The 13,945-nt window shown below is 32.7% G+C and overlaps 1 pseudogene; it reads left to right on the top strand.

Annotated features, from left to right (window-relative positions):
* Positions 1–4,193: 4,193 nt before the first annotated feature.
* Positions 4,194–6,731, top strand: LOC18594027 (serine carboxypeptidase-like 44; annotated as a pseudogene).
* The last annotated feature ends 7,214 nt before the right edge of the window (positions 6,732–13,945 follow it).

The raw sequence follows: 13,945 nt of genomic DNA, 5'->3' as shown, positions 1-13,945 counted from the left end.
GCACGGGCACTGATACCCCAGTCGATGCCGCCATAGTTCCCATGTTGAGTTCCAACTTCGTTTTGGGATTTGAGTCTGACCGAGTCTTTTGAGTCTGCTCAGTGAACTTATGGTAGACGTCGATCTCAACTTTTCTTTAATTTTAGTGTTACTATTTATTCTATACTCAATAATTATGCATTTATTTAGATGCATAAAAGTTGTACTAATGGTTGGAATAAACAAAAAGGAAAAAAAAGAAAAGAAATAAAAATTAGATTACCATTTGAACTTTTGTAATAAAACTATGTTGTGTTTTACCATATAGAAATTTTACCCGAAACCGTTTGTATAGAAGCTCTTTTTTTCCTTTTTTGTCTCTTTTATCTCATTATTTGAAACACTTTTTTATTTGCTTTGCAATTGGAGATGGAAATGGTTTCTTCTTTTGCTTCATTTTCTTCATCTTCTTCATTATTTTCTATCTGGCAGCCAATCACCAGCTAAAAGCACAAGGTAATGAGCTTCTGTTTTCTCATTTATGTTTTCTAACATAATGTATTCGTATTTAATGCTAGCTAGGTGGCCGATAGAGTGGATTCGACTGTAAGAGAGATTTCTCTGTGTATCCGTTATTGTTTCTAAAGGAGGAATGTAGTCAGATTTCTTGTGCATGCCTAGCCATCAAAGGCTGGGGTGGCTAAAATATATGAGATGTTGGTATTAACTTAATGTTTGTGTATTTTTCATTGTTTGGTCCCTTCTTTTTTTCATTTTTTGTCTATGATTGCAGCAAAAGAATTATTGACTACAGCATGGATTAGATTGGACGAAAAGCATAGGGTAATGTCTTACAATTCATAACATTAGAGGAATAGTGGTTGATCGGAGACATTTGTGAAAAGAGGTTGTAGGAAAATTAATGGCGTTACAAGGATGGGGTGTTCTTGCCCTGTTACAAACTACACCCAGAGCCCCTATTGTTTGGTGGAGCTTAAAAAAGGAGATGAGGTGATAACTCCTTTCCAAAAGGTGTATGTTGATAGGTTGTAGGCAAATAATTACGAAAAAGAAACAAAAAGGAAAATTTTAAATTCACGTGAAGATCCGAGGATTAAAAATGATAGCCCAGTAGCTGAACCCATAAATACGGGAAATCTAGAGTCGGGTGAAGTGATGCCAAAAAATGTTGTACTTGAGTAGATTTGTGACAGTAAACAGAGGGTGGGAGGAAGATGAAACTTGAAAGTTGACGACCAAGCATGGGCAGGCTGAAATGGTCTTGATATGGGCATGACTATTGAGAGGGTAGAAGAGGAAGACAGACAAGGAGAACTGTTGGTAGTCGACCCCAGTGGAAGGTTAATTCTGAATGTTAAAGTTAAAGCTTGCATTGACTTTAGTGTGTTGACTTGTTTTGTATTTGATTCGTTATATTGGTTATTAAGAGTGATATACCTATGTTTATGATGTGTCTTAATGCATATTTTGTTTAATACACTTGTCCTCTATGTAAATAGGTGTTAACCTTGTGTTGTTTGTATAAATGCTGTATGTTTACTGATGAATACAAGAAACTTGTTTTACATTGACTTCCTTTTCTCATTTTCTCTGTTTTTCTTTCTTTACAACAGTGCATGTTATCCTACAGCTATCATTATCTTCTTTCAGTTTTATGACATGGTATTAGAGCGTGCAACCGATCTTTGAGCCACTTGAAAACCTTCATTCTTACTTACCAGAAGTTAACTCTACATCAAGATGTTAGCTTCAACTGTTACTCAGCAAACCACACCTATTTTTGATGGTTTTAACTACCTTATCTGGGCCGTTAGGATGGAAAGCAATCCTGAAAAGTGTCAACCTTTGGAAAGCTATCGAGAATGAGACTGATACACTAGCATTGAGAGAGAATGCTTCATCGGCACAAGTGAAGCAATATGAGGAGGATATAGCAATGAAATACATAACTGTATCCTTCATACACTTAGTTGTTGTAGACTCAGTTTTCAGTAGGATTATAAAGTGTGAGACAGCAAAACAGGTTTAGAGCAAACTTGAAGAAGAGTTTATGAGGTCTGCCAGAAGCAAATAGATGCGTTTGCAAAACCTGAGAAGATAATATGAACTCTGTGCATGAATTTATTGATGTAGTGATGAAGTTGGTAAATTAGATTCAATTTATAGGAGAGACTCTAACAAATGCAAAAGTTGTGGAGAAGGTTCTTATCAGCCTGCCAGAGAGGTTTAATGCTACAGTTACTTTTCTAGAATAAGTAAAAGACATTTCAAAGCTCTCAATTACTAATTTAATAAGTGCTTTAAAAGTTGATGAACAAAGGAAAGCTATTAAGAAAAATGAAAGAGTTGACCTTGCTTTTACTATTCAAATGAAAGGAAAGGCACATGTAAATACTTCAACCAAGAAGAATGTGAGTGGAGAAAGGAAGCTCACAGGGAAGAAAAGTTTAGAACGGGAAAACCAGATTTTCAGTATGTCCCCATTGCAAGAAACGGAGTCACATTGAGTCATATTGTTGTTACAGGCTTGGTGTAAGGTGCAATGCATGCAAGTAGTTAAGCCATGTGGAGAAGGTTTGTAAAAACAAACTTGATGCGAAAGAAAATGTTTTTAACGCTGCTGAAAATGTTGAGGTTTTAGAGGAACTGCTCTTAATGGTTATTGGATGCAATTCAATAGATGATGTATAGTGGCAACTTTAATCATATGACTCCTAATCCCTCATTGTTTACAAATCTGGACACTCATTACAGATCAAGAGTCAAAATTGGGAATGGAATTTACTTGAATGTCATGGGAAGAGGTATAGTTGAAATTAATACATCTTCAAGCTAGAGGTATGTTCATGGTGTACTTTTAATACTTGACACAACACAAAATTTGCTAAGTGTAGGTCAGGTAATGGAAAATAATTATGTGCTTCTATTCAAAGGTGATGCATGCACCATATATGATCCATTTGGTGAATTATGTGCCAATGAAAAATAAATGATTTCATGTCAACTTAACTGAAGTATGTATGCAAGCAAGTAATAGTAACACTAATGCATCATCACTTTGGCACAGAAGGCTAGGTCACTGTAGCTATAAATATATGAATCTGTTGTAGTCTTAGAACCTTGTAGAGAAGCCACCAAAAACTAGCCAATCAGCATGAATTTGTGATATTTGTAAGTTTGGCAAACAAAGCATAAAACCGTATCTGTTTATTAGTTCTACAAGAGCAAAAAGCAGACTTGTTTTGGTTCACTCTGATGTAGTAAGACCTATGACTCTAGAATCCTTGAATGGTAGCAAATATTTTATAATCTTTATTGATGACTATGGCAAATTCACATGGATTTACTTTCTTAAATCTAAGTTAGAAGCCTTTGAGATGTTTGTTACATTCAAGGCTAAAGCTGAAAAAGAATCTGGTTTAAAGTTGAAATGCTTGAGGTCAGATCACTAATTATCCAGTTGATCCAAGATTACAAAACCAAGTTATTATATAGATTGATTTATTTACACGTTCATTGGGCTTGTCACTCTACGCAACAACTGAGCACAATCGTCTTGCGAATCAACTATATACACTAAGGTTTTGTTTGTTTAGTATTTTTATTTTCATTTATTTTTTATAAAAGATAAAAAAATAATAAAAAGAAATTTAAATGATTTTCTTTTAATGTTGATAACCAATATTCATTAACAACTCTCTCGATTATTAGTTAAGAACGTCAATTGATAATTTAGGAAACATATCTCATCGTAAGAACCAGACAGGTGGTTCTTGTATTGCTAACTCAAACCACCTCTTGTATTTAGAAAAGAAATAAAGAAAGATTTTTGTTTCTAAATAGCTTGTTACGCCATATATTTTTCCTTTTTTGAGCTATCATCTTTTTCTCATAAAAAGTTGTGTTGTAATGTTGTATGCCTCTATATCTGACATTGATTTGTTGCAACAAACTAAACCGACACTTAAATAAGCTATAGTAACATCAGAATTCCTTGTCTCGAAAGCAAATTAAAGTTGTTATTAACCTTTTTAAGCCATGGTATTGTTCCAACAATATTTTATTTAATTAGAATAAAAAACAATCTAGATCACTATATATATTCTCTATGGACTTGTAAATTACTCAATCAAAACAAGCAAACATTGGCAATCTCTTCTCTCCTCTTATTCTGAGATCTTAATCTATTACAAATGGATAAGAGGGTATTCCTACTTGGCCTTTTCTTGTTTGCACTTGGTCATGTTAATGGATTTCCTATGAGCGATCTAATAGAAAAATTGCCTGGACAGCCAAATGTGACTTTCAGGCAATTTTCTGGGTATATTGACGTTGATGAAAAAACTGGTAGAAGTCTGTTCTATTATTTTGTCGAAGCTGAAAAAGATCCAATGAATCTACCCCTCACTGTCTGGTTAACTGGAGGTTAGTCTTTTGAGTTACTCCTTAATAACAACAATCCTCAAATGACAATTCTATAGTTTTCTTTTTTTTTTTGGTTTTTATTTCATACTTATAACACAATGTTAGGTAGCAACATTCTATGTATGGTTGAGAAAAAAAAATCTATGTATTGAAAAATGACAAGAAAAATTTAAATTGTTTATATGTTCAGGACCAGGCTATGGTTAAGTTGGAGATGGGTTTTTAAGTGTTGGTCCATTCATCACAACAGCTAATGCTCATGGTCTCCAGAGAAATCCATATTCTTGGATTAAAGGTTGGTTTTATGTTTGTAACTTGGGACTTGAAGTATAGATTGGTTTCGGTATCTATTGACTTTTGCTATCAACATATTTTAGTGTCAAATCTCCTATTCATTGATTCTCCTGTTGGAGCCGGATGGTCCTACTCAAACACAAGCAACGACTATGAAGTTGGAGATGATAGTACCAGTAAGATCATGTCTAACCCAGTATTTTCCTTATTTTCTTTTATTTTTGTCAATATTTAGTAAAATTTTCCTTTGTTGTTTTTTACAGATAAAGACCTACTTACGTTCATACTCCAATGGTTTGAAAAGTACCCAAATTTTAATTCTAGAGATTTATACCTTGGCGGATCAAGCTATGCAGGTTCAAGAAATAATAATTTCATTTTTCCATCTCAAAGTCCAATAAGCTCATTGTAGTTTAATTTATTTTAAGATTTGATGTAGAACTACTTAACCGTTAATGAAATCCAAAAAAAAAAAACATTAATGAAAATTGAAAAGAAATAATGGCCCTTAAAACATATTTTTCTTTTTGGTTTGCATTGCATAGCCTACTTATAGATTTCATTTAACTTATAATAGTGTAAATTTTTCTCAGGACACTTCATACCCAATTTCGCTAATGCTTTACTTGATTACAACAAACAATCAAACAATTTCAAGTTCAACGTCAAAGGATTGGCAGTAAGAAAAATCTTGATCTAACCACTCTAAGTCCTTTAGCTTAATTAGTTGTCTAAATGAAATATTTTTCTAACAATTTTAGGCCTTTTTTTTATTTTTAAATAGTTGGGAAATCCGCTTCTTCGAAATAAGCTAGACACTCTTGCAGTATATGATTTCTTTTGGTTACGTGGGATGATTAATATTAACTTGCACCAACAAATCTTGAAAGAATGCAATGGAATTGATGAAGACAACTATTCCAACAATGCTACCAAATGGTCTGAATCATGCCAACAAGCCATGGATAAAGCGGAAATGGCTGCTTTTATTGTATCTTCCATTAATGTAGCTAAGGCAAGACGCTTTGATGTTCTTCGTGACCCTTGTGATGAAAAATGGGAAGACCTTGTGTTAGGGAAGGAGGTATTCATCTTGTTTCTTGGTGTGTTAATGTGAAACATATTCGCTCTTCTTTTATTTGTAATCTATCTAATTAATCGTTTTCGTGTTGCCACAGGTTACGAAGGTTAGTTATGAAGTAGATATGTGCATTCCTTTCAGGGCAGATTTCTACTTCAACATCCCAGAAGTTCAAAAAGCTTTTCATGGAAATCGAACCAATTTAGGGTATCAATGGAAGGATTGTTTTGAGTAAGTTCTCTTATATATTAAAATTTTGCATAAGGTGGGATCTAGTCCAATGAACTGCAACTAATGCTTATACTCTTTTTTTTTTTCTCTCTCTCTTTAAATTTTTCATAATCTACTAGGACAAGTGGTCTTAAATACAACGATGTTGATAAAGATATTGACATGCTTCCCGCATTGAAAAAATTCTTCAACAATCTATTCCCATTACAATATTCAGGTTTGTATTTTATATATATATATATATATATATAATATGTTTCTTACTTGAGAATAAAACAAGTTTTAATAAATAAATTACATAGAAATTATGTGGCTGACCTTGTTATTTTGTTTCCTTTTATCTTTTTATCCAATATCATGTTACAGTGGAAACCAAGATGCTATAGTACCAACTGTTGGAACCTTAAACCATGTTAACAAGTTAGCCAAGGATATGAATTTGAATTTGACAAAAGATGAAGCTTGGAATCATGACAACAAGGTTTGTTTATCTATTTTAATTATTTATGTATAAATTTTTTCCCTAATCAATAACATATTAATCTTTTTGATTAATGGGCAGGGTGAAGGTTGGATGTACTCGTACGGCAATTTATTGACGTTCATGATAGTAAAAGGAGCTAATCATCATGTGACTTTTTCTAAATCATCTGATGCTTTGTTTATCTTCACAAATGTTGTACTTAATCGATCGCACTAAGTCACCCAATCTCAACAACACCTTGATGTCTCACATTTTTTTTCTTTTTCTCCTAAAAAAAAACATCATTGTTATTTTATTTTTTGTTATAAAAAGTGAGTGTTTTGGCTGCATCACACTGACATAGCATTTCATGAATTTATTAAAATATTTTATAAACAGATTTTATGTTAGTCTAATAGAATTTTACATTCATAAAAAATTTTTCCTTTTCCAAACAAGAAAAAAAATTGAAAACTTTGTTGGAGAAATCTTTTCAAACCTTATCAAGCTAAGCATACATTACCCTTTAATTTTCCCTATTCTACTTTTGCAATAAAATAATTTTTACGGAACTTTTTTTCCTATCATTGTAGCTGATATTTTACGTTGAATTCCAATTAAATAAAAATCAGCCAACAATTATTATTGTAATTTTCCCGCTATAATTGAAGGGTTTAAAACTTGTAATGAAGTACCATGGCATAATTCAATTGTGCAACTTTTGGTTTCAATCCTTTGCACACTTCATGATATTTTGCATCAACTAATATATGCCAATTTAATTAACCTCGAAGCACCTTCCACGAAATAAAATTGCGAATCCTTTTTTTTTGCTTTTTTGGGTATAAAAGTTAAGAATCTTTGGCCCAGGGCTCAGTCAATCCCCACCCTTTTGTGTGGCTATGTGTAAAGAGTCTTAAGTCTCGACTGCCCTTTGGAAGTAGTCCATTGTGGTCTCACTTAGAAAGTAAAAATTAATTGTACAACAGTGAAACACACAAGCAATGATGCAATATTAGAACCAAAAAAAGTACATTATTGTTATAATTTGTCTAATCTCTACATGTCATGTTGTTATCCTATATGATGCAACACATGGGTGACACTCGGAATTGGAAGACCTAAACTTTTGGATTTTCTTTTTCAAGGAAAAAGGAAAACTTTTAACACCTCTCTTCACCAACAACTTTGTTTTCAGTCTGGTATTAAGAATTTTTGAAACTTTGTTATGATATATATTTAGATTTGTTGCATTCAAAATGAAAAAAAAAAAATCTAAATTGGGTTATGCTTTTTTATTTGAAAAAATTAAGTTTCATTCATTAAAACTGAGATAGACACCATGTACAAAAATATCGAAATAAATCTGCAGTCAAACAATCTAGCTGCATACTCAAAGCGACATAAAGCAACGACTCAGCATCAGCCTCAAACTCAGAATCGCCTCACAAAACACAGGCAGATGTGCCCTCTAAAAGACTCGAAATGAAACCCTCCAACAGCAATGGACAGGCCATAACCCCTAGGGAACAAGAGAGTAGAGACCTCCTGTCCACTGAAAAACGAACCCAGCACCACAGGAGACAGCTCAAATGTACTCCCCAATGAAGCACGGAAAAGCTCAGAACGGCAGATCTCAACCAAAGATACCATGGACGAAAAAACTGGCCATCAACAAGGAGAAGCAGCAGCATAGCGGATGAAGACAAACTAAAACAGGACCATAAAAACCCATCATCTATACCAGAACACATTGAACAACCAGATAAACACATCAGAACAGCTGCCACCATTGCCTTGAATTGGGTCATGTTATCATATCATATAGTTATTAATACTAGAGGACGTGTGGATCGAAAGTGTGAAAATTAAGTGTTATACATGACAAAATGCTACATTGCACAAGTACTCTAGTGGAAATCATTTGATATAGAACTTGATGTTGTTTGGTGTGTGATTCTGATTTTGTGTTTAAATTGGATTTATTGAAGATGTCAAGAGCTTAATGGGAAGAGATTTTGTACTCATTTTAAAATGTGTTTTTTCTTTTAAAAAAAATCTGATTGTATTAAATAATTTATAAAATTTAAATTTATTAGTTTTCAAATTTTATATTTTAGAAACATTTGTGTTTATATATAATTATTATTTAATAACAAATGAAAAATAACTATTCACGTAAATTATTTCATTTTGATTTTCTAAAATAATAACTTCGAAAAAGTTAAAATTTATAAATATTATTCATTTTCAGATTTCCAGGTGTCATCATGTGCTAAAGGCTTTTACTTAGCAGACCTTTTATGGAATCAAACCTATCCATTTGTATGTAAATGTGAAAGCTTTGATCATAGTGGATCAAAAGGGACAATACTTTCTTTCAAAAAATAAAAGGGACAATACTTATCCGGTACTAAAATTAAGCTTTCCTTTTTCTCTAAAAGAAATGTATTTCGATGCAAATCTCTTTACCACCTAAGATTTGCTTATGAACTTTCCCATTTCACTGCAGCTGGGTGTTTTCGTATCCTTTAACGTAACCCTGTTGGGTTCTCTGTATCGCAGCCTGCTATTTTGATTTTCCTATCCATACTTGCACTTGAACTGATCACTGTCGAAGAAAAGAAAAAAAACTTTCCTATTCCATTAGTAAACATGGTAGCTGTTACTGTTGTCCTTCTCTTATTTAAATACAAGAAGCTTAATTGTTTTAAAGATTACTTATGTATTATTTGAAATACTTTTAAATTTCATAAATGAGATTAAAAAGTTAACAAATTTTTTTTAAACTACACTTAAAAAATTAATAGATTAACATAATTAATTAAATGAACACGTGATGACACTTTAACTTCACAATTGCTCATTAGAATTCGTTTTTATTTTCTGGAAAAGTGAATTTTTATATATAAATTACACAAAATGTCGATTCTGAGTTTGTTATCATGTAGAGTACTGCTGCAAACTCGGTGCAACATTATAATGTATCAGCAAAGGAACGGGGGTGAAGGGAAAGGGAGGGAAGTTAGGGGGGCAAGGGAGTACAATGAAATTCAGAGGGGGATGAGGGAGGGCAGGCTCTGAATATTGAAAGTGAAGGGATGTGAGACAGAGGGTGTCTTGACCACTTTGTAATGAGGAACCAAAGAGCGGTAGGGTGTTGGGCATGGATGTCATGGGTGAGATGAGGGAGGGAGAAGAAGGTTGGAAGAACTGGGGGACATCAAAGCAAGAGGAGGATCGAGGTTGTGAAAGAAAACAGGGGGAGAAGTGAGGGAGGAAGTTAACGATGAAAGTAGAGGTGGCATAGTTGGAAGATTGACTGATACTGTCGAAAGCAAAGTATGACACAAAATATTCAACGTGGAGAAAAGGAGATAAGATGGCGAGCGGGGGACGGATCGTGAATTTCCGATAAGGTAGTTGATGTGGTGATACGGCTCATGCTATCCAAGGCCATGGTCTCCAGCTTTAGAAGAGGATCTTGGATTGATGACAGCTTGGTCATTTGTGGTTATTTTATGTGTTGAGTGAACTGCTATGTGTGTTAATTTTACTGATTTCTGCTGTTGTATAGATGGTCACAAGTCCTCCTTGGTCTTGGGACCAAGCTATTTTAGTTCTGCCCTTTTGTGGGTTGATGATAATGCGTATATTTTTGGGGCGAGCCCTCATTTTGTGTTAGTGTCACACTGTTGATATGAAGGATTTATGGTTTAGGTAATTGTACAATGTTGTTTTTTTGGTAAGCTAGGTGTCCCGGTCTTTGCGTGGACGTGAATTTTATATCGTCAAAATAATGCTCCCAACGAGTAAAGACGAGAATCCCATATCAGTTATGTACTAGAGTGATGCTGGGCATAGAAGCATTCACACCACCTTTAATCTATGAGGCATCCTTTGTAGGATAAAACTGTGAGGCCAACAAGTCAATTGGTATCAGAGCCGGCTTTAAGTACTAATGATGTGTTACTTAGGATAGTGGGTGTCGTAACGTGCGGGGTCCGGGAACCCGACTTGCCACCAAATTTTTTTTATCTAGGTGCGATTGGTCACCTATTAAATTGGTTCTATTCGACAGAGTCCTAAATTGATTTTAGGTCCGTCTAAAGAACGATAAACTGATCTACATAGTTTATTTATAGTTGGGTTCAAGAGTGTGGTTATGTACAGGGAAGGATTAGCACTCCTATGATGCTCGTTCCACGAACGGTACCATTTAATTATATATTATCCTAATCCATTAATTTTATTCTTATGTTTTCTTAATTATTATTTATTTACTTAATCTTTTATTCTATTAGCAAATTAAAATATTTTATTTAGTTTTACGAGTGTGATGTCCGCATGATGCGATTATAAAATGTATGGTAAAATCCCAATAATGCCAAACAGAACCTTTTATTAAGGATATTTTTTGAATCAACCCATCATACTGGTAGGATTCGAGAATAACCTCTCACCTAGAGAATTTACAAGGGAAACTTGCCTTCGCAAGTTTAATGAGTAAATCCTATCATTATGGTAGTCATTTGTGAGAAAAAATAATATTTTTCATGAATGCAAACCTACTACAAGGGAAAGTTTTTTGTTAAAGATATTCTCTGAGCCCTCCCATCATACTGGTGGGACTTGGAGGTATCTTTTCATCTAAAATTTTTTTTGAAGAAACTCACCTTCACAAGCTCTCTTGGAAAGTCCCATCATCGGGGCTTATACTCGCATACAGAATATCTCTACATGTCATGACATTTAACAATGCAACGATGGTAGGTGAGGCACTCATAATTCTAATATTCATTTTTTTTAATTTATTATTTATCTCTGTATGCATATATACCATGAACGAATATTTTATATTTAATTGTTGTTCCTATATAACCATTTTTATTTCGTTGTATATTTTGCTATGTGAACACTTATTTATCTTATTACATGTACTTTCCTAAAAATCGTACTTTTAAACCAAATATTTTGTTTCATAGTTATTACCATTTATACATATATATTTTTTTACCACTTCTTTCCTATCTTCTTTTTGACTAACCATGGTTTTCTTTTATCTTCTTATAAATTTATTTTTATTATGATTATATATATATATATATATATATATATATATTTGCCTTTATATTTGGCCATATTCATTATTATCATGAATTTACTTTTTTGGAGATTTTATTTTCATTGTTTATTTATCATCTTGAATATCATTATTTTATGTAATCCTATATTCTTTTAGAACTTCATGTATATATTCCTTTTTGTATTATTATTGTTATAATTTTTTCCTTATTATTTTTTTTATTTTGACTAATTGGTAATTAAGTATATAATTTTTATTTACTTGAAATTAGAAACATTGGAATTCAAAATTAAGTCCCTCCCATCGTACTGGTGGGGTCCTTATCAATATTCCTAATCTAAGGAAATTTATTCAGAATTGCGACTTCTCGCTTCCAGAATGGACATCCCATCATCGGTCTGATTTATATAGTTTTCGTGAGTTATATTATAGCATCCTGTCGACCAAACCTCTACACTTTCCTAACTATTGATATTAATCCTAAACACCTATTTTATTATTATGATATTTGCCATTTTCTTCACCTCACTATTTTTAGTACTTGGCTACAAATGTCTACTTTTTGCCTTCATCTATTTTTATAATCAAGTATTCCAGCCTAACATTATATACATATATATTTTACTTAATCTACCCTTTTTTTGTGAATAAATATTTTTTTATATATTTTATCTTTTATGACCAAATAAATTTTATTTTATTTTTTGTGCTTGCTTACTTACCCTATTTTCTTGTGATTAAATATATATTTTTTTAAAACCTTTTTTTTCCTACTTAGCCTATCCTTTCTTAAAACTAAATATTTAATTGTTTTATATATTTTGCATCTATCTAAACTCATTTCTCTACAACTAAGCATTTTTCCTATTGTTTCTTATTTAAATTATTTTCTTTTAGTACTAAATTGTTATTTATTTTGTTATAACTTTCTACCTAAACCTATTACCATTCATTTTCTTTTTATATATTTTACCTATCTAAACCTAAACATTTATGGCTAAATATTTATCTACCTTTTTTTCACCTTTCCATTTATCATTATTATTATTTATATCTTTTTTACTTTTTCATTAATTCTTAGTCTAATAGTATTTTACATGTATATTTTTGCACAACCAACAAAAATGCAAAAAGCCCAAACATATAAAAAGAAAATGAAAAAAGCCCATACCAAATGGGCACAAGTAAGCCTAAGAAATTTGTTAACACTAGCGTGGGCTAGTTGCGGCCCGCTCTGTTGGCTCACTTCCAATGGCAGACACTAAAAAAGAATATGGGCTTATTTGTACGACTAGCCTTCTTTTTTTCTTTTTTTCACTTTCCTCTTTCACTTTTTCTCTCTAGCCGGTTGTTTCTCTCCTTTCTCTTTACGTTTTTTCTATCTCCTCTCTCTTTCTCGACTTTTCTTCCTTCCTTCTCTCTCTCTTTCTTTTTCAACTTTGCTTCCTTCCCTCTCTCTTTGTTTTTTCTCTTCCTTTCCTTTCTTCTCTCTTTTCGGCTTTCCTTCATTCCCTTTCTTTTTTTTTTCCTTCTTTCTCTCTCTCTTTTCGGTTTTCTTTCCCTCCTCATCTCTTTTTTTTCAACTTTTCTTTTCTCTTTCTCTCTTTTTTTTTTCAACTTTTCTTTTCTCCCTCTTCTAGCCATCGGTCGACGCTCTTTTTCTCTCTTCCAGCCACTAGTTGGCGACTTCCCCCTCTCAAAACCCAAAAGCTAAATCTTGTCTTTTTTGTAGAGATTGCTTTTGATTTTTTTGTCCTTTTTTCTTTTTTGGTTTTTGGTTGTGATTTGCTTGATTTGGTTTTATTGTGACTAGGGTAATTGGCTGATAGAACTTAGGATTTTCTCTGATTATTGATTTTTGGTTTGGAAGGTAGGATCTGTGTTTTTCTTTTTGTTGAATCTACCCTTTCTTTTTTGTTTTCCTATCCCTCATGAGTTTTAAAACTTTTATAGTGTTGGGTTGTCCAAATTTTTAGATAATCTTAAGAGTGAAATCATGTTATTCTCAGCATGATTTCACAAGACTCTTGGCAACAAGAGACTTAGGGTGGCAACCGGAGGTGACCCTTGCTCCTCCAAATCCGATTGCCCCAAAGGGGCATTGAATGCCTGTGGCCATAGGCTTGAAATGAATTGACTACAGAGGAAGCACTGTGCAATTTTTTAAAAATATTTTCTTTTCTTTTTTATTTTAAAATTATTTTATTTATTTAATTATTTATTTTTTTAATTCTTATTAGATATATATATATATATATATATATATATATATATATATATATATATATATATATGGTTTTGTTTGGGGATAGGTGCCTACAGTGGGCCCTTGTTGAAGTGGGAGAAGATGTCATGGTCCTGACAT

Source organism: Theobroma cacao, chromosome 7 (genome assembly GCF_053813885.1).
Source record: "Theobroma cacao isolate CCN51 chromosome 7, ASM5381388v1, whole genome shotgun sequence".
In the NCBI taxonomy this organism is placed as follows: Eukaryota; Viridiplantae; Streptophyta; class Magnoliopsida; order Malvales; family Malvaceae; genus Theobroma; species Theobroma cacao.
Note: the sequence above shows the minus strand (reverse complement) of the source record. Positions and strands in the feature narration are given on the sequence as shown.